Consider the following 26,787-nt stretch of genomic DNA (forward strand, 5'->3'; position numbering starts at 1 on the left):
CTAGAACTGCACTCTGTCGAGTGCCTACTTGCTTGTTGCACACAAGTAGGCCATAAATGGCCTACTAGTGCGCAAGCAGAGCGTGCAAGTGCTTTAGACCGCTATAAACTTTCAAATCTTAGTCTCACATATTGAATTATTAGATTTACCTATTTGCTACGTACCTTGCTTCTGAAGGAAAAAAAAGTAGTATTTTTAAGTATGGTAAAATCATCGTTACGTCACCGTCAACTATACCCTGGCATTGGTACATATATTCATCACGTCATATGCTCATATGTCCATATATGTATATGTGGTTTTCTGAGTGGTTGGTGGTATAATGTGATCGGCTGGGTGGTTTGATGCGTATGTACTTGACACTGAAACGTATCATCATTACGTCACCATCGTCAACCAATTATACTCTGGCATTGGTACATAATCTTCATCACAATTCACGGAAAACATACCTGCACGGTCAGCTTCCGTATGTCCGTATGACATCATATCACGTGCATTCTAAGGGACATTGGTACATATCTTCATCACGTCATGGGACATATGCTTCGTAGAATGACAAAAACACACCTGCAAGCTTGGGGCCAGCATATGACGTCATAACATGTGCTGGCCCCAAACACACGCATCGTAGCACCTGACATGACTTGCACGCTCTGCTTGCACAAGTAATTATGACCACAAGAGCAGTGGGAATTGGTTTCACTTTCACAACTCATTGAACAAGAGCAGTGAAGTGAATAACCCCATCCAAGCATATTTAGAAAATATCAACTAATTCGTAACAATAAAGAACCACTTAATGCACACAGTGAGTTAGCCAGTTGTAGTTGGAGCCATTCTGCAATTCAGCAATACAGTTATGTTATTGGTGTTAAATTAAATGCTTGATGATTATTATTATTATTATTATTATTGTTAGTTCTGAGAGGAACGCACGCAGAGACCCCCGAAACAGTATACAAATGGTGCCACATTGGAGATTAATGTGTAGATTATGTACATCAAACTGTAGCATCAAAACTGTGTATTATCCCACTTAAACCAGGAGCCTATAATAAATATATATAAACAGATTTGCATTCCACAAAAAAATTGGAACGCCCTACCAACAGTCATTAAGACATGCAAATCCCTTGACTCCTTCAAAACCACTCTCAACCGCCCCCGTAAAATCTGAATCCCCCCCACCACGCACCCCTTTTTCTTTTTCTTAAGTGAGTATGTGTGTGGGTGCCTGCCTGCCTGGGTGGCTGGCTGGGTGCGTCTGAGCACGAAAACAGCATGGTTGTTTTTCACCACCTGTGCGCAACCTAACACACACACAAACACACACGCACATATTAACTGTATATATGGTTATTTTGGGTTTGCCAGTACAGTACAGTACAGTACAGTACAGTACAGTACAGTACAGTACAGTACAGTACAGTACAGTACAGTACAGTACAGAAGAGGGTACAGTAGAGGGACCCCCACACGGTAACTCTGTCATTTCTCAACCATCTCAACGTGGGGCGGCTCGCCGGAATTCGGCCGGCACCCTGGGTGCGTTCCTGTGGGTCTGGAATATTTCAATCAATCAATCAATCAATCAAAAAGCCTTTGTTAAAGACGAAATAAAGTGGCTTTATTTATACTTACATGCTAAACTTAGCCCAGAAACAGAGGTGTCAGACGGGTTAGGGTTAGCCCACCTCCAGCAATGGCATAGCGGAGGTCTCATAGCAGCTCAGCTGTTGGTTGTCTTGTCTTGCAGTGGGCAAACAGAGAGCTCTGTTGACTGCATTTTTATGTAGCGCATTGCTTATTTCTCACCTCATATGTTTTCAGATACATATTTTAATGGACTGTTTAGGTTTAAAACGAGTATATGTCTGGCCGTCACCTTGAGTTGGATAAAGAAGCCCAATACTGATTCAGGTGCAATTGGAACAATGTGATGAGCTATGGGAATCACACATCATATACAGTATACTATACATCAAGTTAAATATAACCATAAGAGCCTATCTATTCCATCACAAAGTGTGTTTGCGTTTTCAGGAGGTAATTAGGGACCTTTGAAAGTGAAAACCGTATTTTTCATTTCACCACGTCTTTAAATATTCTCTATGACAGCATATTATCGATAGAGCCCCTCATGGCATGGAATACTTTGCAGTGATTGAGTAAGTAGGTGCAACATCAGCCTGAAGGCTATGGCTGTGTTACAGTGCATCCCTGTACTGTGTCCCCCAGGGAACCCCATGACGACTGCCTTCCCAGGCAGCTGTCAATGTCATGCACGCTCTCGCCACAGAGGGAAACTAGCTTTGTGTAGAGGAAGTGACAGGAAGACAGGGCTCCAGTGATCTGACCAATCACCACGCACACAGACATTGACAATTGAAATTGGCCAGAACATCACCCCACAAGTACGCTTTAAAGGAGAAGCAGGCATGTCCATTTAATCCTGCTAGCATTGCCTTCCACACAAATGTCTGTCTGTCTGTCTGTCTGTCTGTCTGTCTGTCTGTCTGTCTGTCTGTCTTGGGCTATTGCGTCTCCCTTGAGGTTGTCCTCATTTACTCTTTGGAAGTTTTTTTCTCAACTTTCCTCCTCTGACTGTGGTTTTCAGTGGGGGATTTAAACATCATCCTCCATGCCACAATTAATCTTTCTGTCTGTTTGACCCCATGACACTGCTTCCCGCTGTCTCTGACTCCATGTTGCTCCTCATATTTCTCACTCCTCACCACTAATAGATTCACTGCATCTTCTCTAGTCTTTCCATGTCAGTGCTTTCAGCATACATTCATCGTAGGAGGTGCCCCTATGTCTGCCTGGACAACTCAAGCTCAATTGGCATGCACAAGCAGTGCTAGCGTATTTCCTCTCTCCTCTCTTTTCACATACTAGAGCATGTCTGAAATAAGTGTCAGAGCTGAAATCGACATGTAAATATGAAATAAATGCTTACATGTAGCTAGGTCACGTTAGAGACCACAGAAGTGAACCTTTCAAGCCTGTTTTCTCAACTCGCTGTTTTCGGCAAGACATTACTCAATAAGCCATATCTCCAAAACTGGTGGGTCAAACTGAACAACCAATATGCCAATTAAAATTCAAAAAAATCCAATGGCAGTCCCTCAGTCAAAATTGGTCACATATGATCATGCCTCATGACATCACGCCTCGTGACACATCATCTCCATAATATGAAGATCACAACACTGACCTCATCTAACCATACATGTAGAAGACTGGATCATCACCTAGATCTGCATATATGGAGTCGGCCAGCAACTCTTGTTGATCTGACCTCATCAAACCCTGTACACTCAAGACAGGCTCCATATATGGCCAGTACAGAATTCATTCCATTTGTTGATCTGACCCAAATACTCCTCACACATTAGTCTCCTTGTCATATGTGGTGCTTGTTGTTATTTATCCTCCTCCTTTTGTCCTGTAACCAGGGAGCAGGATTTGGGATTTATGCTGTTTGCGGAACTTGTATTTTGTATTTGATACTCTTTATATGTTTTTAAAGTATTTACTATTTAGCAATTCTGTATATATTTGTATCGACTGACCTGTTACATGTCGATGTTGTTTATATATATTTTATAAAGTTATAATTGTTGCCAGCAACCAATTACCCACTTTGGGTAATTCAAATCATGAAATAAAAACATTTCCAAAAATGTGCTTCTGTATGGTGTTATTCTTCAAGGTTCAAAACCTTATGCAAGATCATCTTCTGCTAGTCAGGGCAGTAATAACCAGATAACTGGCTGCTGCCACTATAAGGACTGTTCCGTCCAACTTAAAGACGGAGTATGACTTTGCATGGATTTTAGTTCTTCATGTGTTTATGAGGTGACAGTACTTCATTAGACCCCTTGGTGTGGTTGTTACGTGCAATGCTGTCTTCCCTTTGTATTTAGGGTGCTGAAACCTTGACAGTCAAATGAAAAAAATCAATGAAAAAAACAGTGATATAGTGACAACACAATATCATCTCCTCCTGATGATCATGTTTTAGGGTGGGAAAAATAATTACGGCACAAAGATGTCAGCTTTGTGTGCAAATTATTCTGTATTCAATTAAAGGGCTCACCAGAGAAAGCTCTGAGATTGAGGGTGACATTGAGTGGGATGATTTACTGTATACGATGTAAGTTTCCATCTCCTTATTGCATCAGACCTCTGAGGGTTGAAAGGTCTAGGTGCAGGGCAATAGTATTATAATGTAATATTTATTATCAATAATGCAACAGCGTTATTTATGTCTCACTCTGAAACCATGGCTAATAAGATGGAATGAAGCTGGACTCTGGGAGCAAGAGGGATAAATATGGTATATTACTCATATTGGAATAGCAGGAATGATTGAAATGATTTAAAGTGCATTAAGCCTGCTTATTTTTTCATGAATAAATCACAGTTGAGCGCCAATCAGGGGATGGAGGTGTCAACTCTATTAATAGTCTGTAGGCCCCTTCAAAGATGCAAGTAGTGGAAATGAGGTTAAAGGACCACTTCACCACTTTTCAACCTATCTTCATATAATAGGTCCTCACTAATAATCATGAAAAAATAGCGCTCGGTCTGTGTCTCATAGGAGGGCTGTGGGCAGTTCAGAAACCCGTCCACCAGTGACATCATCGATGGGGAATACAAGCTAATAGAAACTGCAGGCTTTCTAGTCCTGAAAAGTTGCAATGCGAAAATGGAAGCCATCGTTCTCATAATAATGAAAATCTAAACATTTTTGTTAAAAAATCTTGTTTAAAAAACATCTGCCTAATGATGATGTCACTGGTGGACGGGTTTCTGAACTGCCCACAGCCCTCCTATGAGACACAGACTGAGTAGGAAAAAATCGTGCCATTTTATCATGATTATTGGTGAGGACCTATTATATGAAGATAGGTTGAAAAGTGGTGAAGTGGTCCTTTAATTTATAGCTCTACAAGAATGTACATCGCTCTCAATTTTCAACAGAGCTTCTATCATTTGTTTGTTCTTTCGTTCATTCGTTCGTTCGTTCTTATTTTATTAAACCCTATGATTGTCGAATAATTAACTTAATCATGCTCTCTGTATCCTAACATAAAAAGTCTGCAGTGTACCCTACCCAAAATGCACCACATGGTTTCTGAACAACTTCAAAGCAACCAATTTCAACAGATAGAAAGTTTAGATAACATTGACAGCTGTTCTCCATTCTCTGTTGTTCTCCAAGTAAACAATTACACTTACAAAATCTTGAAGAAACTTTTAACTTAAAGTTATTGTTGCTGGCTCCACACAGCCCCAACAACCGACCACGCCACAGCCGGCGGGGTCGGGGGTATAGGGCTCCAACTCCTCCATGTTTGTAGCATCTCTATACCCAGCCCGAATTCCAATTGATTCTTGTCACAAACTGCAAAGCAAAAGGTACAACATTTGGCTCAGAAAGCAAACACAGCGGGGTCTCAACTGATTTTGTGTATTGGACCCCCACTGCAGTTCTGTATTTTTGAGTGGTGCAAACCACTCCAACAACTGGCTTTTGTAGAATAGATCACATATCAACTGAGCTGCTTTCACTTGCTGTCAGATTAATTTGCTTCAAGTCCAAGTTGTATTCACAATATAGAACACACTATACACTTCGATCATTTCCTGTTTATTAACATCAGGTGCTACAGAATTTAAACACCTCCTCTCTACTGACATTTAGTCTCAGGAAGCACAAGCTTTTAGTCTGCAGTATGAGCTCTGCCATGTGTGTTGAGCTAGACAGACATTTCTCTCTCTCTCTCTCTCTCTGTGTGTGTGTGTGTGTGTGTGTGTGTGTGTGTGTGTGTGTGTGTGTGTGTGTGTGTGTGTGTGTGTGTGTGTGTGTGTGTGTGTGTGTGTGTGTGTGTGTGTGTGTGTGTGTGTGTGTGTGTGTGTGTGTGTGTGTGTGTGTGTGTGTGTGTGTGTGTGTGTGTGTGTGTGCGCGCGTGCGCGCGTGCGTGCGTGCGTGCGTGCGTGCATGCGTTGTGCGTGCGTGACATGTGCGTGTGTGTGTGTGTATACGTGACATGTGCGTGTGTGTGTGTGTATACGTGACATGTGCGTGTGTGTGTGTGCATGTGTTGTGATGGATGAAGGTATGCTTTGTTCTGTGCTCCCTGACACATCCCATCTGCTCCCTCTTCCTCCTCTCAGCCCTTGTTTCTGCACTCTGCCCCCCCACTTGTCTCTACAAATAGTTGTTGTCATATTTCCTCCAACTGTAACAAATGAGAGATAGCTGAACTTAAGTATTCATTAGGAACATGGGGTACCCTGTAAAGCCTATTGGATAACACTTCCTACGAGCCCATATTGCATTATAAATATTGAGGCACATCGGACATGAACTTTGTTCTCTCTATTTATGATGCCAATGCAATATGGGCTATTGGGCAAGTGCAATACTGATTCCCCATGGTCCCCCCTTACTTATGTTTTAAATTCTGTATTTTAATACTCTTAATATTCAACACTTTTCTTATATGCATCATGGATGATTTTATTGACAACAGATTGTGATGACTTGACTATTATATGATGGACTAACAGTTAATGACATGGTGTTGCTCCATCATGTGTTACTTCTGTCAATACTGCTGTTTTTTTTGTCAATACTGCGTAATTATAGTTATAGGTACTCATAATTATCATAACAATACTCATATTATAAAGCATTATGGTCAAGTGTCATAATACTAGGCCTACATAATTACTGGACACTTACAAACATGTTTTGGCTAGCGTTATTGTTTCTGTACGGATTCCGCCATTTTTAGCAGTTTTGGCATTTTCCACAAAATTCGGAATATGGCAGAGGGCCGTGAGAATCCCTCAGAAACTGAAGCTCACAGTCATTTTGTCAAAAGATCTCCCAATGAGTAAATTTTATGATTTGCTCGATCCACATTTTCGGACGTCGAAAAAGCGACGTCAAAGAATATCATGGCCTTGTTAACCACTCCCCTTGAAAGCGCATTTCCATTCATGCGAGTGGAATCTCGAATCTGGTTACGGGACTACAGCGTTGACAGACAACCTCTTCAGCCAATCAACATAACAAAAAATCACACCCGTGTGAAGTGAGTGGTGCAACTCCGTGTGGGGGTTCCCGGGGGGGGGGGTTCCAGACCCCCAGGTTCCGGCGTGCCGCCCCGCGTCCGAAACGGTTGAGAAATAACAGTTACCATGTGGGGGTCCCAGGGGTGGGGGGGAGTTCCAGACCCCCAGGAATGCGGCCAGGGGGGCGGGCCGGTTCCGGCGTGCCGCCCCGCGTCCGAAACGGTTGAGAAATGACAGAGTTACCGTGTGGCGGTCCCTCTACTGTACACTCTACTGTACTGTACAGTAGCATCATATATACAGTTAATACGTGCGTGTGTGTTTGTGTGTGCGTTAGGTTGCGCACAGGTGGTGAAAAACAACCATGCTGTTTTCGTGCTCATCAAGGAAAACCTACTTAGAAGTGATTCATAGCACAGTATACGAGCAAATGATAGGCGAGAGTGCTTTTAAAGAAGATAAATAAGTTAAATAACTGAAGCCACCCAGCCAGCCACCCATGCACCCACCCACCACCCACACACATAGCTCCGTAAGGGAGTGGTTGCACTACTCAAAAAGAACAACACTAGCCCGGAACACGGAACCGGATTGCAGCTTTCAGCAAGTATCATGCCATGTTGGGGACACATCACAAACCCAAGAACCCCATATTGTTCGTTATTAAATGTAGAAAGCCTTTATGTTTAATCATTCTATATTATTTCCTGTTGTGGAGAAATAACCCTTCAAAGGCAGAAACGGCTAATTTGGAAGACGATTGTATGATGTTTTCAGAAGACATCATGCCTCTGTATTACGTATAGCTCATTGTGTATATTGCTTGTGTGTATATGTGTATATTTTCTTTTTGGGCTTGACCCCGTCTTATAGCTGCTTGCAGCTATATTTATTATTATTTTTGCATTAACCACTTGAACCCGTAGCATCCCTATTCTGGGGGAACATGCACTGAAAATAGCAGAACGCATCACAATGCAACATGTTGTGAGCTTAGACCGCAGTTAGGGATGCACAATATAATCGGTAGCATAATCGGAATCGGCCATATTGGCCATAAAAATGACATATCGATATCGGCTCGGTCTCAAAATGACAAGTAGTAGTTATATCAAACAATGAAATAGACATCTCACACACCACAATACTGGCATAAGAGAACACTATTTAGCCTACTGTATACTGTATGTTGATTAATTAATGAATCTGATGTCAGCCATGCAGTATGAACTCCTGAACTCTACGAGGAACGGGGCGTGTCCCAGTTAAGCAGCAAAGGAGAAGTTAGTCTAATTACGTAAGTGGCAAATTGCTTTTACCGCCCAAAGCCTAAAGGATGTATTCGTGAACCAACTAATTTGCTAAGAGGAAATTAGTTTTGTTTGTTTTTATTCGAGGGGAATAGCTTGGCTTTTTGCAGTTCAAGAGTTTCATTCCAAAATGAGACAGGGGGGGCGGGGCGTTTCCGGCGTGCCGCCCCGCGTCCGAAACGGTTGAGAAATGACAGAGTCACCGTGTGGCGGTCCCTCTACTGTACCCTCTACTGTACTGTACTGTACAGTAGCATCATATATACAGTTAATACGTGCGTGTGTGTTTGTGTGTGCGTTAGGTTGCGCACAGGTGGTGAAAAACAACCATGCTGTTTTCGTGCTCATCAAGGAACACCTACTTAGAAGTGATTCATAGCACAGTATACAAGCAAATGATAGGCGATAGTGCTTTTAAAGAAGATAAATAAGTTAAATAACTGAAGCCACCCAGCCAGCCACCCATGCACCCACCCACCACCCACACACATAGCTCCGTAGGCACTCAAAAAGAACAACACTAGCCCGGAACACGGAACCGGATTGCAGCTTTCAGCAAGTATCATGCCATGTTGGGGACACATCACAAACCCAAGAACCCCATATTGTTCGTTATTTAATGTAGAAAGCCTTTATGTTTAATCATTCTATATTATTTCCTGTTGTGGAGAAATAACCCTTCAAAGGCAGAAACGCCTAATTTGGAAGACGATTGTATGATGTTTTCGGAAGACATCATGCCTCTGTATTACGTATAGCTCATTGTGTATATTGCTTGTGTGTATGTGTATATTTTCTTTTTGGGCTTGACCCCGTCTTATAGCTGCTTGCAGCTATATTTATTATTATTTTTGCATTAACCACTTGAACCCGTAGCATCCCTATTCTGGGGGAACATGCACTGAAAATAGCAGAACGCATCACAATGCAACGTGTTGTGAGCTTAGACCGCAGTTAGGGATGCACAATATAATCGGTAGCATAATCGGAATCGGCCATATTGGCCATAAAAATGACATATCGATATCGGCTCGGTCTCAAAATGACAAGTAGTAGTTATATCAAACAATGAAATAGACATCTCACACACCACAATACTGGCATAAGAGAACACTATTTAGCCTACTGTATACTGTATGTTGATTAATTAATTAATCTGATGTCAGCCATGCAGTATGAACTCCTGAACTCTACGAGGAACGGGGCGTGTCCCAGTTAAGCAGCAAAGGAGAAGTTAGTCTAATTACGTAAGTGGCAAATTGCTTTTACCGCCCAACGCCTAAAGGATGTATTCGTGAACCAACTAATTTGCTAAGAGGAAATTAGTTTTGTTTGTTTTTATTCGAGGGGAATAGCTTGGCTTTTTGCAGTTCAAGAGTTTCATTCCAAAATGAGACATATCCCATCCTTAGAATGAAAACAAATACGTAAAAGGAACACCTACTCTTTAGAAGTGATTCATAGCACAGTATACGAGCAAATGATAGGCGATAGTGCTTTTAAAGAAGATAAATAAGTTAAATAACTGACGTGCTTACTCATCAAAGTGATTTGTTCAGAGTGAGTCCACTATATATCAGAGATGCCTGATAAACAAAAATTGCTACTGTGTGTGCCAAAAGGGGGGGGGGGGGGGGAGACAACATGCAAGGATGGAGTCAGTCTGGAGCAGATCCATGGCTTGCTTGGGTTGACTTTAGATTTTGTAAAGTGCCCTTTAGGTAAGCTCTTCTTGGATGAGGTGTGGATCATTGTTTTGTTCCACTTCTGTGCTGAATTGGCCGACTTCCCAGTTGGCTCCAACACAAAGGCACTGCACTGTACTGCACATGGGCACCATTATGTATATTTCATTATTTTCTGGAGATGCTGTACTGCACCATGCTAGGCTAATTTATCTTGCAAGATGATTGTATGCATCTGTATACTTTTGTGATATTTGTTTACGAATGTCTATTGTGATGTTATTCTTCTTCTGTACCTAGTGTACTTCTTTCCCTGTATCAGTAACTTTTACTGCTGTGCTGTCTCTGCATGGTGCCTGCATTTCCCTGTGGAATCAATGTAGGTAGGTAGGTAGGTAGGTAGGTAGGTAGGTAGGTAGGTAGGTAGGTAGGTAGGTAGGTAGGTAGGTAGGTAGGTAGGTAGGTAGCACTATCGCCTATCATTTGCTCGTATACTGTGCTATGAATCACTTCTAAAGAGTAGGTGTTCCTTTTACGTATTTGTTTTCATTCTAAGGATGGGATATGTCTCATTTTGGAATGAAACTCTTGAACTGCAAAAAGCCAAGCTATTCCCCTCGAATAAAAACAAACAAAACTAATTTCCTCAAATTAGTTGGTTCACGAATACATCCTTTAGGCTTTGGGCGGTAAAAGCAATTTGCCACTTACGTAATTAGACTAACTTCTCCTTTGCTGCTTAACTGGGACACGCCCCGTTCCTCGTAGAGTTCAGGAGTTCATACTGCATGGCTGACATCAGATTAATTAATTAATCAACATACAGTAGGCTAAATAGTGTTCTCTTATGCCAGTATTGTGGTGTGTGATCGATATGTCATTTTTATGGCCAATATGGCCGATTCCGATTATGCTACCGATTATATTGTGCATCCCTAACTGCGGTCTAAGCTCACAACACGTTGCATTGTGTTGCGTTCTGCTATTTTCAGTTCTGCTATAGGTAGGTAGGTAGGTAGGTAGGTAGGTAGGTAGGTAGGTATAATACCACACATGTACACATTGAAAATACTTTAATGTTTTCGCTGGAGGAACCACAGTTTGGCAGGCAGTTGAATGTGGACTATGGGAGTGGAAGTACCACCTCGGAAAATATCTGTCTCTCAAAGTACCACCATAATAATTGATGTTAAAATACAGGAGCATAATAGACCTGCCCCATCCTATTCAGCTATGCACAGTTAACACAAGAGGGAAATGTAATTTATTCTTTGTTTTTTTGTTCCATTGCTAAGCCAATAATGCTGATATTTCTAATTAATTGATTAATGAATTGATTAATATTGAGTATATACTATTTCATTCCACACTTTTTTCTTCGTTTTTGGGCGACTGCGTACTACCAGAGGGGGGGCTCAAGTACCACCAGTGGTACACGTAGGCCTACTACAGGTCGAGAATCACTGGACTAGTGTATATAATAAACAGCATACAGTATATGGAAAGCAACCACATAATAACACATACATTTTGGGTTTTCGCTAAAACACGGTTGCCACCGGGAATTCTTTTGGAAAACAACACAAAAATTAGATCCTGTCCCAGTGCGTGGTAACAACATGAGAGAAGTATTACATAAACATTCCCAGTTCACTCCTTTATGCCAGGGAAGCTCACAAAGGGATTGAATCATGCCTTATGAATGTCATGTGTGTCATGCATTGCACCACTGTCATAGGCCTATCTCACAGCCCGCTTTCCACGCCCACTTCCGGTAAATAGTGGTGTCATTTAACATTAGCATTTACACGTTTTTTTCTCTGGAGAATCTAAGTACATTTTCTAATGTAAAAATGTGACAGACCAATATTATTATGAAGCAAACAAGATGGTAAATCAGCTCGAACAGATAGAACAAACCTTACCTTGAAAAAACAAAAGTTGTAGACTTCTTAAATTACCTCTGTTAACATGTAGCGTCTATGGAGTGACGTCACGCTATCACCACTAACCCCGAAAGGGGGCGTATTAAGGGGGCGGGGAAATTCTGTGAGATAGGCTTATTATGCTATTGTTGATGAGCGAGAAAAAGGAAAAAAAGTAACTAGAAGGAGATACACGGGCCTGGAAGATGGTAGACTACATTCACCCACACTACTCTACCCACATACACACACATTCCAACGGGTTGGCTCTGTTGTGTAGCCAAGTGCACAGAAGCTGTTGAGATGAGACTAGGGCTTCATTCGCAGTTCGCACCTCGCCTCCCTGTCCACCCTCACACACATTTTCCAGCTGGTCCTGGATGAGCTCCCCATCTCCACTTCCCCAACACACACGACCGTGTGGGAGGACATGAGAATGGCACAAATAATGGAGTCTGCTTGCTAGCTGTTGCTGCATACCTTAATTTCCCTTTTGTATGAAATGTGCTACACGTTTTTTTCTTATTCTTAGTTTGTTTTTTCCTTTTGAGATAACCCGCCACCAAAACCTCCAGCGCTACACCACCACTCTATACAGTACTCTATTTTATTTTGAAATAACTTACGTTTCCCGTCCCCAAAAATCAGGAGATAGAAACAAATATATATATATATATTTCTCCCCAGAAGCGTTAATATTGCAACCGCGATGCAGCAACAAATCAGAAATGTGTTAGGTGTTAGGCTACTGTGTTAGAAATGTGAAAAGTGTTCAAACACGCGGATGCAGCCTACATTCCAAAAAAAGGGTCGTGCTTAGATAGTGCTTATAATGGCGGTGGACGGATGGGGAAATCCGGAAAACAGCCGAAGCGAGTGTTGCCTAGCAACGCGGCTGCCGCTAGAAATTGGATAATAGCGAGCTGATTCTGAATCAATAAAAAACCCCAAACATGTTAAATAAGTACTTGGCAGTCAATGAGTTTAATGGGATTAAAGGGATTCAAATACAGTACAGTACATTATTGTACAGTATCATGCAGCATAAATATATAGGAGTTAGAATAATTAAGAAATATCATCCTTAGTCCGTCCATCATGCAATGAGAAAGCAAGCCACACTAAGGTAGGCTACTACTGTGCAGCATGGTTTGCAAAACCATACACTCTGATTCAGGACAGTCAGAGTTTATGTTGTATTCCTAAACTCTGAAGCGCTGTCCTCTCTGTATTTCTAATAAAAAACAGGTACAGCTTCAGTCCCGCTGCTTCGGTGTTTCCTGCAGCAACCCAACAAACAGAGCACATCTTCTGTGTTTTCAAAGACAAGAATCCACCAGCTGTTCCATTGTAAGTGCACTAGCTTGCATTTTTCGCTGTCTCCCACTGACTACCCGCTCATCTATCTTTTTCTTCCACCTGAACATATGAATAGTTAAGGTGATTAACATCCAAATCAGGAAAGATAGATATTGACTATAGTGTGTATCATACTGTAAAATATGTTTTTGTTGTTGCTTTACCTTTACAGCCAAAATATCTTCCTTTAATTAGTAAAGAGCATTTTGACACATTTTATACTAAACAAGTGACATGTTTTCTTGCGGAGAGACATTTGACTCTGTGTGCTGGTCACATTTTACACTTAAGTTGACAACTTATAGAAGCAGGTCTAATTTTATACTTAAGAAGTGACACGTTTTCCTGTGGAGACATTTGACACAGCACACCGTTCTCATTTTATACTTACAAGTGACACATTTTCCAAAGTATGGAGAAACAAAGAAACTCATTGGTTCCAGTTGCACTTTTAGAACTTTTAGATATGTTGCTCCTGATTTTCTGTTCTGCAAAACAAATCCCACATATCATGGGATGTTGTGAACGGTATGCCTCCTACTAGGCTACTACTTAGTGGTGAGTGCAGCATAGCTGACTTGTGTGTAAGCACTAAGCAGTGTCAGTCCTCCTGTGTGCGTAAGGGTGTGCATGTGCGTGTGTATGTGTGCATGCTGCATTGTGTTCCAACTACTGTATCAAGTTGGATGTAAAAGAGAAAAGCGTGTCAGAGCTAGCTGCTCAAAATGAATGAACTCGTTGCCAGACACGACTGATGCTTAGCCTCTGCAGCTTTTAATTATTTATTTATTTAATATCTCCATCCATTTAGGTCTGGTTGATGTGTTGTTGGCTGAGGATTCCTGTTCTATTTGTGAAATTAACACATGAAGTGAGGTAAAGAGTGTAAGAATAGCCTACGAATAACTAACGAAAACCAATTCCTAGTGTGTAACTGATATTTATATAATGGAACCATAACTTTAATACAAAAATATAATCCCAATTAACCAAACGTTTCTGATTTCTGAAGACGAAATAAGAAAGAAAGGAAGAAAGAAATGAAGGAAGGAAGGAAGGAAGGACGGACGGACGGAAGGATGGATCACTCTCAACGTATTTGTCTATCTGTGCAACTACAAGTCATTTATGAAAACCTTTATCAAAATGAAAGATTTTCACTGAATTATTACACACAAATGAGCTCAGCATGGGGCCATACTGTATAGCATGACCACCCCTGCTGAGATGCTATTCCCAGACAGATAAAGACATTTATTGTGTCTGTTCACTATGTTACACAACCACGACTTTCTGTTAACTAATTGCTCCCTTCAACATGTTTCTTTAAAGATAAAAAGCCCAGCACACGTTTTATCCCACTTCTATATTTGATGTACAGGCAGGGTAGCAGCTCTTCTTGGCTCAAAGTGCCACTGTGTCATTTGATCTTGGCAGATCCTCGATACCTGATTGGGTTAAAAAACTGTGACTTGACGACACTGCTCTAAAAGATGTGCCGGCCCTGTCACAACAGTGTCACGTGATCCTTTCGTAGTGTGCCAATCAATTAGCACTGTCTGGACTTGAGACGTTTAGTAAGCAACGTGCATTCAGTACCAGTCTGTGTCAGACACTTCAGAGATTATGGTCCCTGGGCTTATCTGATGTAAACTGTAGGCAATGGCCCATCAGTGGCGCAAGCTGTGGCAATATAAATCTGACGTAGAAACTTGCCTCTCAGCTGTGTGTTGCAATTATCCCTTGTGACCTCTTCTTCACCATGTGGCTGTTTGTAATATGTACAGTAATTGGTTTCGTCTTTTTGGCACAGAAGCGGGTTGGTTTGTGTGGCACCTCTGAACATTTAGTTTGATCTAAAAACAGGACATCCCAGATTTCTGCCCCTTAATCAATATCCCAGACATATGCCCACAGAGAGTGCTGATCACTTCTAACACTAACCCCCACAGCACACTACAGTATATGACTTGTTTAGCACAAGCAAGTTCAAATGATTCTACCCTCCCCTCCTCTCCTCTCATGTGACTTCCCTGATGAGCTGAGGTGTACTGGAGAAATGGAGGGTGGAGAGAGAAATCACTTGTGGATTTAACTGAATGTACAACCGTGGCATATGCATGCAACCCCCTCCAGATAGATTATCTTGAGGAAAAACACACATCAGCACATTATGCAAAGTAAGGTGTAAAGAGGACACTTTCCTTCAACCCAGGCCTTAATTCAACAACATTTACAGGCTCCTGCCTCCCTTTTTTCCACCACCGGCCTAAGACATATATTATAAATTATAGATTACCACCAAGGTGCAGGGTGTATTACAGTATATTGCAGGCAAGATGGGAGGCTTCTGAAAGCAGTGGAATGGTGGATTGTTTGTCACTGCGAGTGACGAATATGAGGAGCTGACACATCAATCAAGGTTGGCATTTTAATGTGGCGCCATTCAACCGTCTGGATTAGCCACCCACTGTGAGGAACTGAATTTCAGCATCACTTGTTATTCTGAGAAATGTGCGGCGACTCAGGTTTTTTGCTCCCTGTTTCTCTCACCGTCATCTCAAATGAATGATCTGCCAATGAGCAGAGCTTTGTTTTTCCCCTCCTGTCTGTATAGGCGCTGCTTTCAATGGTGTCTAGAGTCTGGCAGCTGCTCTGAGGGCAAACGAGCCAATCAAAGAAGATATTGTATTGAATGCAGTAAAACTTGTGGAGCAAAGGTTTCTGTCAGCTCAACATCTGATCGATACCTCTTATGCTCGTCTGCTTTGTCACTCCCTCCAGATGAACAGTTCACTGACTTGAAGGTGGTAAGTATAGGCGAGAGCAGAATATAAGCTCGTGAACACGATGTCTTCAACTCAGTCCCGAACAATGTATTTATCCCCTCATGTAGAGGAAATGGAACCTGAACACTAAAGATGGGCTCATCGCTGCTGCCACCAAGACCTACAGTCGGTGACGCTTAGGCAGCCATTGGCTGCATGCCATGGCATTGGCAGGAGTGACAATGTGACATATAGTATAGCTAATACACGTTCTTAGCTGTATGAGGTGATGATACATGGATTTATTAATATAGAAAGCCTGAGAGGTGGGACGGGTCGACTGCTTGGACATTTGACATCTGAGGTGTTGATGTCAGCCTCCAGAGCAAAGGCATCCAAACATCGAAAATGGTGCTCCTGTGAAGTATAAGACAAGGCAAATGTCTAGAAGCACTGGGACTGAGACAACTCGATGTTTGATTGTGTGGAACGACTGAATGACCTTGTGTCCTTTAGATACCGAAATGCCAGCAGCACAATGGATGAATCAATTAAACATGCATGTCAAATGTGTTTAGTGCTTAGACACTTAAATAATTCTGCTGTGTGTGCGTGCGTGCGTGCGTGCGTGCGTGCGTGCGTGTATAATACTGTATATAAAATGTATCCCGTGGCAAATGTGTTATGACATTACCTGATGAATGAACCCATTTTTATTTAAATAGTGCTCCCTACCGGAACAACTGCCAATTATATTTTCACAGTCCACATGGACAAATTTGGCACTCAATATGTGTTGACAGCCCAGTGCTATATCTTACTTAGCCCTGGAGAAAAACTCATCAGCCTTATACTTGATCCTGAACACGAAAGCTGTTAACCAGGTCAAATGCTACGGGGGAGGTTATAACTCCTTGATAAGTGAGACGTGTTTTGGTACAGGGAGGAATGGTATTGGTGGTTTTGGGTGATGGGGGATTTGCATAAGCAATTGCATGTTGTGAGTTGACATTGACAGGCACTGTTGTCTTCATGCACACCCAGTATTTGAGACAATTGAGTAGTAACACGATAATGATTCTTGATGGTTAACATACCTAAATACCGTCTAGATTCTAGACTCTAGAAGCACTGGGTCCTTTCCGCCTGATCAGATTTTCGGCCAAATAACTACAGATTGTGTCACAAACAAACGCAAATCGGTATATATGATCTTTGTGGTGATGTGGTCCTTATGTATCTGTCTGTTATTTCAGGTTACCGTCTGACTGGCCATGGTTAGCTTTCAAGGTTTGCAGGAGGGGCCCGTTTTGCAAAAAAGAAAAGCATGATCGCAATCATGATCACAGTGTCCGATTGCCATGATACTTTACACACACTCAGAGTAGGACAAGGAAGGGATACACCAATCCTTTCAAAGCGGCCTCATGGTGGCACAATATCAGTTCGCTTCACATTTTGGCCTATACCTCTTGAACTGTAGGTCGTACAATTAAAATCATTTTTTTTCTGAAGGAACCGAGGGAGTTATTATGTGCATATATTGATGACATCAGGGATGCACCGTCTGACTGACCTACTTCAAACTCGCCGTGCGTGTCACCGAGTACCCGAGGGAGTGTTGTGCCCAGCATGAATTTGGTTATCCATCCGACCTTAATCCAAAGGCATATGCCTCCATATAATATGGAGATCCGGTTTTCCAGAACCACCGATCCAACACATATGCCCATATATGGTGTCTAGTGAAGTAAAATGTGTCATTGTGTGACACATTAACTGTATTTGTCACTACCGCCTCTCCCTAAGCCACCATCCTATTCACGGTTACTGCCTCTTGCCTCCAGCCTGTAGCCATGAACTGATTTGATCCCTAAATGCAAACAAAAGGTTAAGACAACGTATATACTGCCTGAGGCTGGGAGTGTGTGTGTGCGTGTGTGCGTGCGTGCGTGCGTGCTTCCACACATTCCTGTTGCCTCAACTTGCCTGCATTGCATGTGTAGTGTAGGTGCGTGCAACGATTAGGCTATTTGCTCTCAAGCATGAGTCAAAGTGACAGGTGAGTCTTGGCATCATGATGACCCAGTCTCTTGCCCTTAAAATATGCATTGCATCTGCTTGCATTATGCACAGCAGATTTAGGAGAAGGCTCATAACGAAAACACACTGGCGAAACGAAAACACACTGGCTCTGCAGCTAAGTGAAACTGACGCGTGAAGTGCTGCCCGTAGCACAAGCAGGCAGCGCCGCACAGCCACGCACAGCAGGCACAACGCCATTGAGAACACACACAGCGCGGGGCATTTGTTGTTTCTGAGCAGGCTATTGCAGGCAACTTGATTCGTCACCCCAATAGCCAATCTCCAGAGCTCACCACATTCTCTTGCACATGCCACAACTCTGTATATTTCTGTATTTCAACGATCAATCTCTCCTCATCCATCCATTGTACCTCGACAACAGCAGGTGCATGGTGACCTGCTGTTTGCAGGTTGGGAATATGTTATGCGGGCATTCCCTCAAAAGTTGTCAGTCACATTATAAGTGTAGAAAGAACAAGAAAAAGTATTTACACACCGAAACATCATGCAATTTAATAGCACAAATTGCCTCCCAATCTGTTATATCTCAAACAAGCTCCTGACAGTGTTAGCTATAGGGAAAAGTAAATAGATGTAGGCCACAACGTGACGTCACATCTTACCCCTTCATAATTGTTTTGTCTTTCCCTTCTAAAGTAGTCTACTTTTAAAATGCATCCTTATAATCTTCATGGTTCTCAAACAAACTGCTGTCTGTACTAGCTCTGTTTACCTGTTGCAACATAAGCTTCCTTGAGCTTGACTAGTGAAACAGGAAACCAAGTGAGAGAAGATGACCACAAGTCACCCTTTTGGTAAGAACATAATGCAGCAGTATTAATGCTCACAGCATTCCAGTCATAGCCAAGACACGATGGGCCAGAATGACTACATTTTAATGATGCCAATCCCACTGACCCGACATGGTCCGTCCAAACTGTCCTGCATTAAGAGCAACTAAGAAGACGTGTGGTCATGATCACCCTGCCGACATGATTTTCATGTTTTCTTTGAAGGGCCACGCATGGCAGGCACATAAATATTTAAATTCTAATCTCATGACAGCTCATTAAGATCTTCATTAACATGAATAAATTTCTGTGCACATATATACGGAGGTAAGACACATTGCATTTAAGAGCAACGTGAGGTCTCGTGCTTATTCCCAGGTGTTGTAATTAAAAGTCGGACGATGCTGCATTAATAAGTCCATGTATCATCACCTCATACAGCTAATTAGCTGTTATTTTCTCGTACTTAAAAAATCACACCCGTGTGAAGTGATGATTTCTTATCCTGTATCCTCATACGTCATAATTTTTCATCTCATTCTGGCCAATCACAATTTGCGTCTTCACTTTTCTGTCCTCACTTTTTATCCTAAATACGTACATTGCTCAGCCAATCGAATCATCGCTATGTGGTGCTCACTCAGCCAATCAAATCATCGCTGTATGGAGTTACACACAAACACACAAAGCTGGGCATAGGAGGGGTTAGCGCCCCTCAGAAAGAACAATATTATAAATGTTTTGTAAAGTGACTTTCCTTCTACGTAGGCAGTTTATGAACAAGTTTATTTAATCTCATTCCGCTCAGAGGATCGCCGATGGGGAGCGCCATCTAGTGGTGTGAACACAGAAGTACATCCATACCCTCACGATCAAATTGATTTGATTTGTCGTGCCTTTTTTACGTGACGTTGCGTGGTCTTTGATCCACCCCCCAAGGTGATAAATATCACCTCCACGCTCTGTCACGTCATTCCTACGCTTCTTCAGCCGTGGAACACAGTGTCCTTGTAAAGCCTATCACTAGCCTTGAAAACCTCGTATCTCCTTTGACGGGCCCAGTGCTTGTACACTGAGATTTTTCAGAGCTTTGATGACTTGACTCCTCACTACAAACCTTCGCTAAAGAAACCTCGTATCTGAGAGCTTCTCAGACCTCATTTTTGCATTTTGTCACCCGACTATTTTTCTCCGCGAGGCCGCAAAGCCTCGCCTGTTATTTAGCCGGGTACAACAACAACAAGCTAGCTAGTTCTTCTCACTGAGGGGCTCGTCGACCCTGGAGATAGACACGATGGCCCATCGCTGGCCCCGGGGTCTACTGTATGCGTTCCCTCCCTTAGACCTGATTCCTCTCGTTCTGGACAGAGTGAGAGCTCAGGGCTCGAAGGTGCTCTTGGAGGCACCGGCCTGGGGGTCATGGAGACAAGAGATATTCTCCCTACTATACCACCAATCTTGGCAGCTCCCTCTGTGGAGGGACCTGCTGTCCCAGGCAGGGCACGAAATATTCCACCACCAGCCACAAGACCTGGATCTGTGGGTCTGGCCGGTGAAGGGTCGAACCTAGAAGCTGAAGGCTTACATTTCGACTATCCTGGGTGCTAGAGCTCTTTCGACTAGACAACATTACAACACAGCCTGGAAGGTGTTTGAACGTTGGTGTTCATCAAGACCTGTCAGGGTTATCCCTTTTCAGGCATCAGTGATGGTCATTTTGACTTTTCTACAAGAATTTCTTGATAGGGATCTTGGAAAATCTTCGGTTAAAGTCAACCTGGCGGCCATTTCGGCCTACCACGTAGGTATGAATAACAGACCAGTGAGTGAACACTTGCTGATCCGCCAGTTCATGAGGGGCGTCGCACGTGCCAGACCGATAACCAGGTCACTGGTTCCGTCCTGGGACCTGACACTGGTACTGGACGCCCTATCTCGGGATCCTTTTGAACCACTGGACACGGTGAGCTTGAAGGTCCTCACTTTGAAAACCGTTCTGCTGGTCGCTTTGACAACGGCAAAACGATCCAGTGATATTCATGCACTCTCAGTGAACCCGAGCTGCATGAGGTTTAGTGGCAATGGTTCCAGGCTGTCACTCAGGCCAAACCTCTCTTTCATGCCCAAGACCTTCCCTTCCGGAGGGGCCCCAGTAGATCTCCATTCTCTTCAGTGGAGGACAAGAGGTTGAATTGTCTGTGCCCGGTTAGGGCCTTGAAGTTCTATGTGGACAGGACTGCCTCCTTCAGGAAGAATGATCAGCTGTTTGTGGCGTGGGATTCCCAGACCAAGGGGAAACCCATAACCAAAGTACGGCTTTCACAGTGGCTTGTGGAGGCCATACGGTTGGCTTATACAGCTGGAGGCATGGAGCCCCCGGAGGGCCTGAGGGCCCATTCCACCAGGGGCATGTCGGCATCCTGGGCGCTATGGTCGTCTCCATCAACGTTTGCCGCGTACTATAACCTGGATGTGGTGCCGTCTGAAATGGCTCATGCCGTTTTGGACGTCGCTCCCAGGTAAAGGGTAGGTTGGGTTGGCCGTCACAGGTGAAAACCTGTGACACAGATGCTGGGGGCCCGTTGGTCCCCTCGTGCTTTTCCAGGCAACTAGTGGTAGTCATACGGGGGGTGTATGATTCCCCATCGGCGATCCTCTGAGCGGAATGAGATTAAACTAGAAAAAGTGCCCTTCCGGGCACAGGTCTCCACCAGGAGGATAGGACTGTGTGAGATGTTTGGCAAAATGTTTAGGAGTAATATAAACATGTTTGTTTGTTTGTTTGTTTTTTGCAACAATGTTCTTTTGTTGAGGAAATGCAGAGCCAGATCACTCATAGCATCTCTGAGGATAGAATTCTGGATGAGCAGGACATGTGCAGCATTTTGAACAAAACGGGCCACTCCTGAAAACTTTGGAAGGCAATGTTAGCCAATCAGTGTAGAATCTGAGAAATCCAACAGACTGTCTTGTTCACATGACTACAGAGATCATGTGTACCGATTTGCGTGAGATTTGGATGAAATCTGTGCGACTAACATAAGCAATGTGTTTTGCAGAAATCGCCCTCATGGTGGCGCTATAACCGGTAGATGTGGAGGGATGCAGAGACAATGTTTTTCCATGGCCTCTAGGGAGTGCGCATACATAAGTTGTATACAGATCGATGCAGTTATAGCTAAAAACAGGAATTGGCCTGTTATAGCGCCACCATGAGGCTGATTTGGAAAAGAATGAGTGGCATGTCGTCCTCGGCCTAGTGGAAATGTGCGTGTATAATTTCACGGAAATTGCACACTGTGTTTGTGATTTGCGACATTTTGTTCGAAACGGACCAATCATGTGAGCTTTGGAAGCCAATCTTAGCCAATCAGGATGGAAGATGGGAAATGGTGCAGATCCGTGTTGATCACATGACTATGAAGATAGTGTATACCGAATTGTGTGATGTATGGATAAAATGTGTACGAGTAATGTACAGAAATGTGTTTTGCCTAAATCGGCCTCATGGTGGCGCTATAACAGGCCATTGAAGAATATTTGGGGCAGAGGTTCGTTGTTGGCATCCAGGGAGTGTGTGTGCAAAGTTTGGCATGGATCGGGCCAACGGTGCCGGAGATTAGCTGATAACGGACGGACGGAAGGACGGAAGGAAGGAAGGAAGGAAGGACGGACACACGGACGGAGTGCAAAACATACTCTCTCCCCATGCCTTCGGCCTGGTGGAGACAATAAACTCTGGGTTACTTTAGTAACCTCAGTTTATTAATCGAATGGAGCGATGAGGATCGCCCTTACTACCCTTCTTGCTTAATAACGGCAGAAGAAGCTGGTTGTATAGGAATGACGTGACAGAGCGTGGAGGTGATATTTATCACCTTGGGGGGTGGATCAAAGACCACGCAACGTCACGTAAAAAAGGCACGACAAATCAAATCAATTTGATCGTGAGGTTATGGATGTACTTCTGTGTTCACGCCACTAGATGGCGCTCCCCACCGGCGATCCTCATCGCTCCATTCGATTAATAAACTGAGGTTACTAAAGTAACCCAGAGTGCATGCCACCTGTTTATCATGAGCAAGGAAAGCTCTTAATCATGGTCTGCGAGGGTGGAACGAGGCCGGATTAACTTTACAGGCTGGAATTGTTCCAAGAAAAGGATCAGCTACTGTAATTCTCATGCCTGATATTTATATTGTGCACCAGAGAGACAATACTATGAATGCAGCGTGGATCAAAATAAATTAGTGATGCATGATATAATCGGTAGCGTATCGAAATCGGCCATAAAAATGCCATATCGGATCGGTCTCAAAATAATCGTAATTATTTTCACAGATATTGATAACGTAGTAATAATGTAACCGTCAATGGCTTTGTACTCACAGAGCAGCCAGTCTACCTGTCTCTGTCTCTGTCTCTGTCTCTCTCTCTCTCTTTCTATCTCTCTCTCTCTCTCTCTGAAATAAAGACACAATGGCAACCTGGCAAGTAGCAATGGCAATTCAGCACCCTGGCAAGGTAGTGAACTCATGAGAGAGGTTTCCAAAGCAGCTTGGAGCTGTCAAAGAATGGAGGCAGTCAAGCTGCTGCAGATCTGCCTTCTCATTTTGAATGAAAGCAGCTGGGAACTACTCAAGTGTGTCGTAACAGGTTGGATGGCCTTACTGCTGCACACTTGTCTCTGGTTTTGGTCTGCTAGCTTGTCTAGCTTTGTTGAGAAAGTGGAACCGAATTTGGATTGTTTTCTGTAGGACCGTGCTGACGTTATCTCTGATGACGTCACATGCCTTAATTCTCCCACTCATGAGTTGTTGTGTGGGACAATCAAAGTAAATGTGTTAATGAAGCTAGTTATTCGAATGGTGAAGAATACATGAGCAGCATGGTATTACTGAGTTTAACAATGTTCATATTATATGCATGAAATGTATTTGTTTGCCTGTCACCCACAATACAGCTACATGTCAATTCCAGACATGTCAGGCTGCCAATGTTATGTGCAAAAAGTAATTTCAAAGGTTAGCCTCCCAGACACAACTGTTAAATGCAGACAAGGTCAGTCTACCAACCGTGTGTGGATAGGACCAATCTATGGCTGTATATTTGGAATACATGAAATGTAAGATCAGACATTCTAATCTAGGGCTATTCACTTGTAAACTGAGAATATTCATATAATATTCAAAGTAAACATATATTTACCAAAACCAACTTACTTGATTGAAAATGTATTTGTGTGTGCTCGTGCTTCAGATATAGTGTGATTGGGATATAGTGCATAGTGTGTGTGTGGGCTCTGCTCGCAGGGTCTAGTGATGCGTCTAGTGCAGCATGCTCGTAAACTATGTAAACCCTGAATGAAAAATCTGTGCTCCGGGGATTCACATTGGGCAGGATACCGACAGACCGGATCTCTGGCAGTCCCCTGCAACTCCAAACAGTAGAAAGTCGTGTGGCGATGGGGAAGGACGGTGGGTGCAGGTCAGGATGTGACTGGGAGCACCTAGCCCAACCCTACACACAGGCGGCATGGGAGAGATGGTCGTTGAGATGTGGGACGGAACCGCATGTCTCTTCGGCAGCTTCCTATGCGACTGAGCAGCCCCGCTCTGCTCACCCCAAAGTGGGAGAGGCCTGAAAAGGTGCCCCAAAAATAGCCTGTTCCTCCTCAACCTGGACCGCCTACCGTCGGGTCATCTATCTGCGGTCGAAACACAACGAAAAGCAGTTACACTCATCTCCCACAAACGTCTGAAGAACATGGATGGGGTCAGCATTAGTTTCCGCCTGGATGGAAACCTATTCAACATCCGGCACCTCCAGGCATCCACCAAGACTACTGCCCTCCAAATATGTGAACTCCAGTACGCTGATGACTGCACGCTGATTGTGCACTCCCCTGAGTCCCTTCAGCATGTGGTAGCTGCCACTTACAGAGCTGTCAGTCTTCAGGTCAACATCAAGAAGACACAAATAGTCCACAAACCAAGCTCCACACACACTCCCACACCAGACTTTCACATAGACAACACCCCTCTGGAAACGGTATCACATTTCAGGTACCTTGGCAGCATCCTCTCAGACAGTTGCAACGTTGACGCAGACATTCAATCTCGCATCAACCTAGCCTCCGCCGCGTTTGGTCACCTAAGATCACGGGTCTTCAGCAACAAGAACCTGAAGGCATCAACCAAGGCAGCAGTGTACCAGGCAGTATGTGTGTCCACACTACTGTATGGCTCTGAAGCTTAGACACGATACAGACGGCACATCAAATCTCTGGAGGCTTCACATTCGCTATCTGCGGGGGATTGGGATCCTGGGCATCACATGGGAGCACCACATGACCTACGCAGAAATGTATGAACGCACTAACTCATCCAGCTTTGAGGTGTTTCTTACATGCAGACAGCTCCGCTGGTTAGGCCATTTGATTCCACATGCCTGCAGCTCGTCTACCTCGACAGGTCCTCTATGGCCAACTCCAATCCGGCCAGAGGTCTGCAGGAGGCCAACAGAAGTGCTAAAAGGACCACATGAAGGTGCTACTTAAGAGCTGCAACATTCCACCCTCAAACCTGGAAAGGATAGCATGAGACCGGGACACTTGACGCTCCTCCTGCAACTCAGGTGTCTCCCGCATGGAGGCGAAGACATCCCTGAGACACGCAGAGAAGCGCAGGCAGGCAGCGGCATGAGCGTGCTGCAGGGACTATCCAACCAGGCTCAACACACATCTGCTCCACGTGTGGAAAAGTGTGCAGATCAACAATTTGGCCTGACAGCCACATGAGGGCACATGAACCCACCAGACGCTGAAAACAAGCTTCGGACAAGTGACTTTTGTGCCCGGTTAATGGGAAATGTACTTGTCCAAAGGACAAGTGCCTCAAAAGGTTAATGTCAAGCCCTGCGTTCTGAACTTGTAGGTCAGCTATTTTCAAATAGAAGATGTACAGTATACCCTAACCCTAAAATGATTACATGATTATTATTTTTATTATATAAAAATAATATTTAAATATTTCTGAAAAACCCCTGGAATCTCTTCCAAGGACCCCTGGAGGTCACGGGACCCCACTTTAAGAAACACTGTTCGATTATGTTTTCAATTGCAAGCAATTCTGAGGGCAAGCATCAAACAAGCTGGAAGAAACAAAACATCGAAACTAAGTTGTACGAAAGGGGTGTAAAGACCCACACAAAGAAAGAGGATAGAGAAACAAAGAATAACTTTTGCCCCATAATTAGTATGCCCCGTTTCACGGGTTCCGGTCCATCATAAAATATGTATAAAAAATAAAATGTCACAAGCAATCAGATCTCACCCGAACACATTTCATGGGCTTGTTTGGGTTCAGGCCTGGGCATATTTTGGACTCGTGAATAGGTAATAAATGGAAAGCGTTAGTGGTCTTTTTTGCAGTTGTTGAGTTAATTTCAAAGGGGACAAATTTGAAAATATGAAAATACCTTGGGGCCAACTGCATCTTCTATCCTACTGCATATGTGGACCATAACAAAGGTATCTTTCATTAAAATAAAATAAGCCTTTCTTTCACACCTTGAGAATAAGACAACAAAGCAACAAGCAGTTAGGAATCCTTACAAACGTCCTTACAAATTCTACTGAACCTGCTGTTTCTGCCCTCAGGTTATTTTCAAAACACTCAGAAACTTCAATGTATGAATTTATCATGACGAGCCATAAATAATCCATAATAGGATGGGGGGAAAGGGCCATATAACATCTGCCCTTGTGT

Source organism: Electrona antarctica (genome assembly GCF_951216825.1).
Source record: "Electrona antarctica genome assembly, chromosome: 8".
Classification (NCBI taxonomy): domain Eukaryota; kingdom Metazoa; phylum Chordata; class Actinopteri; order Myctophiformes; family Myctophidae; genus Electrona; species Electrona antarctica.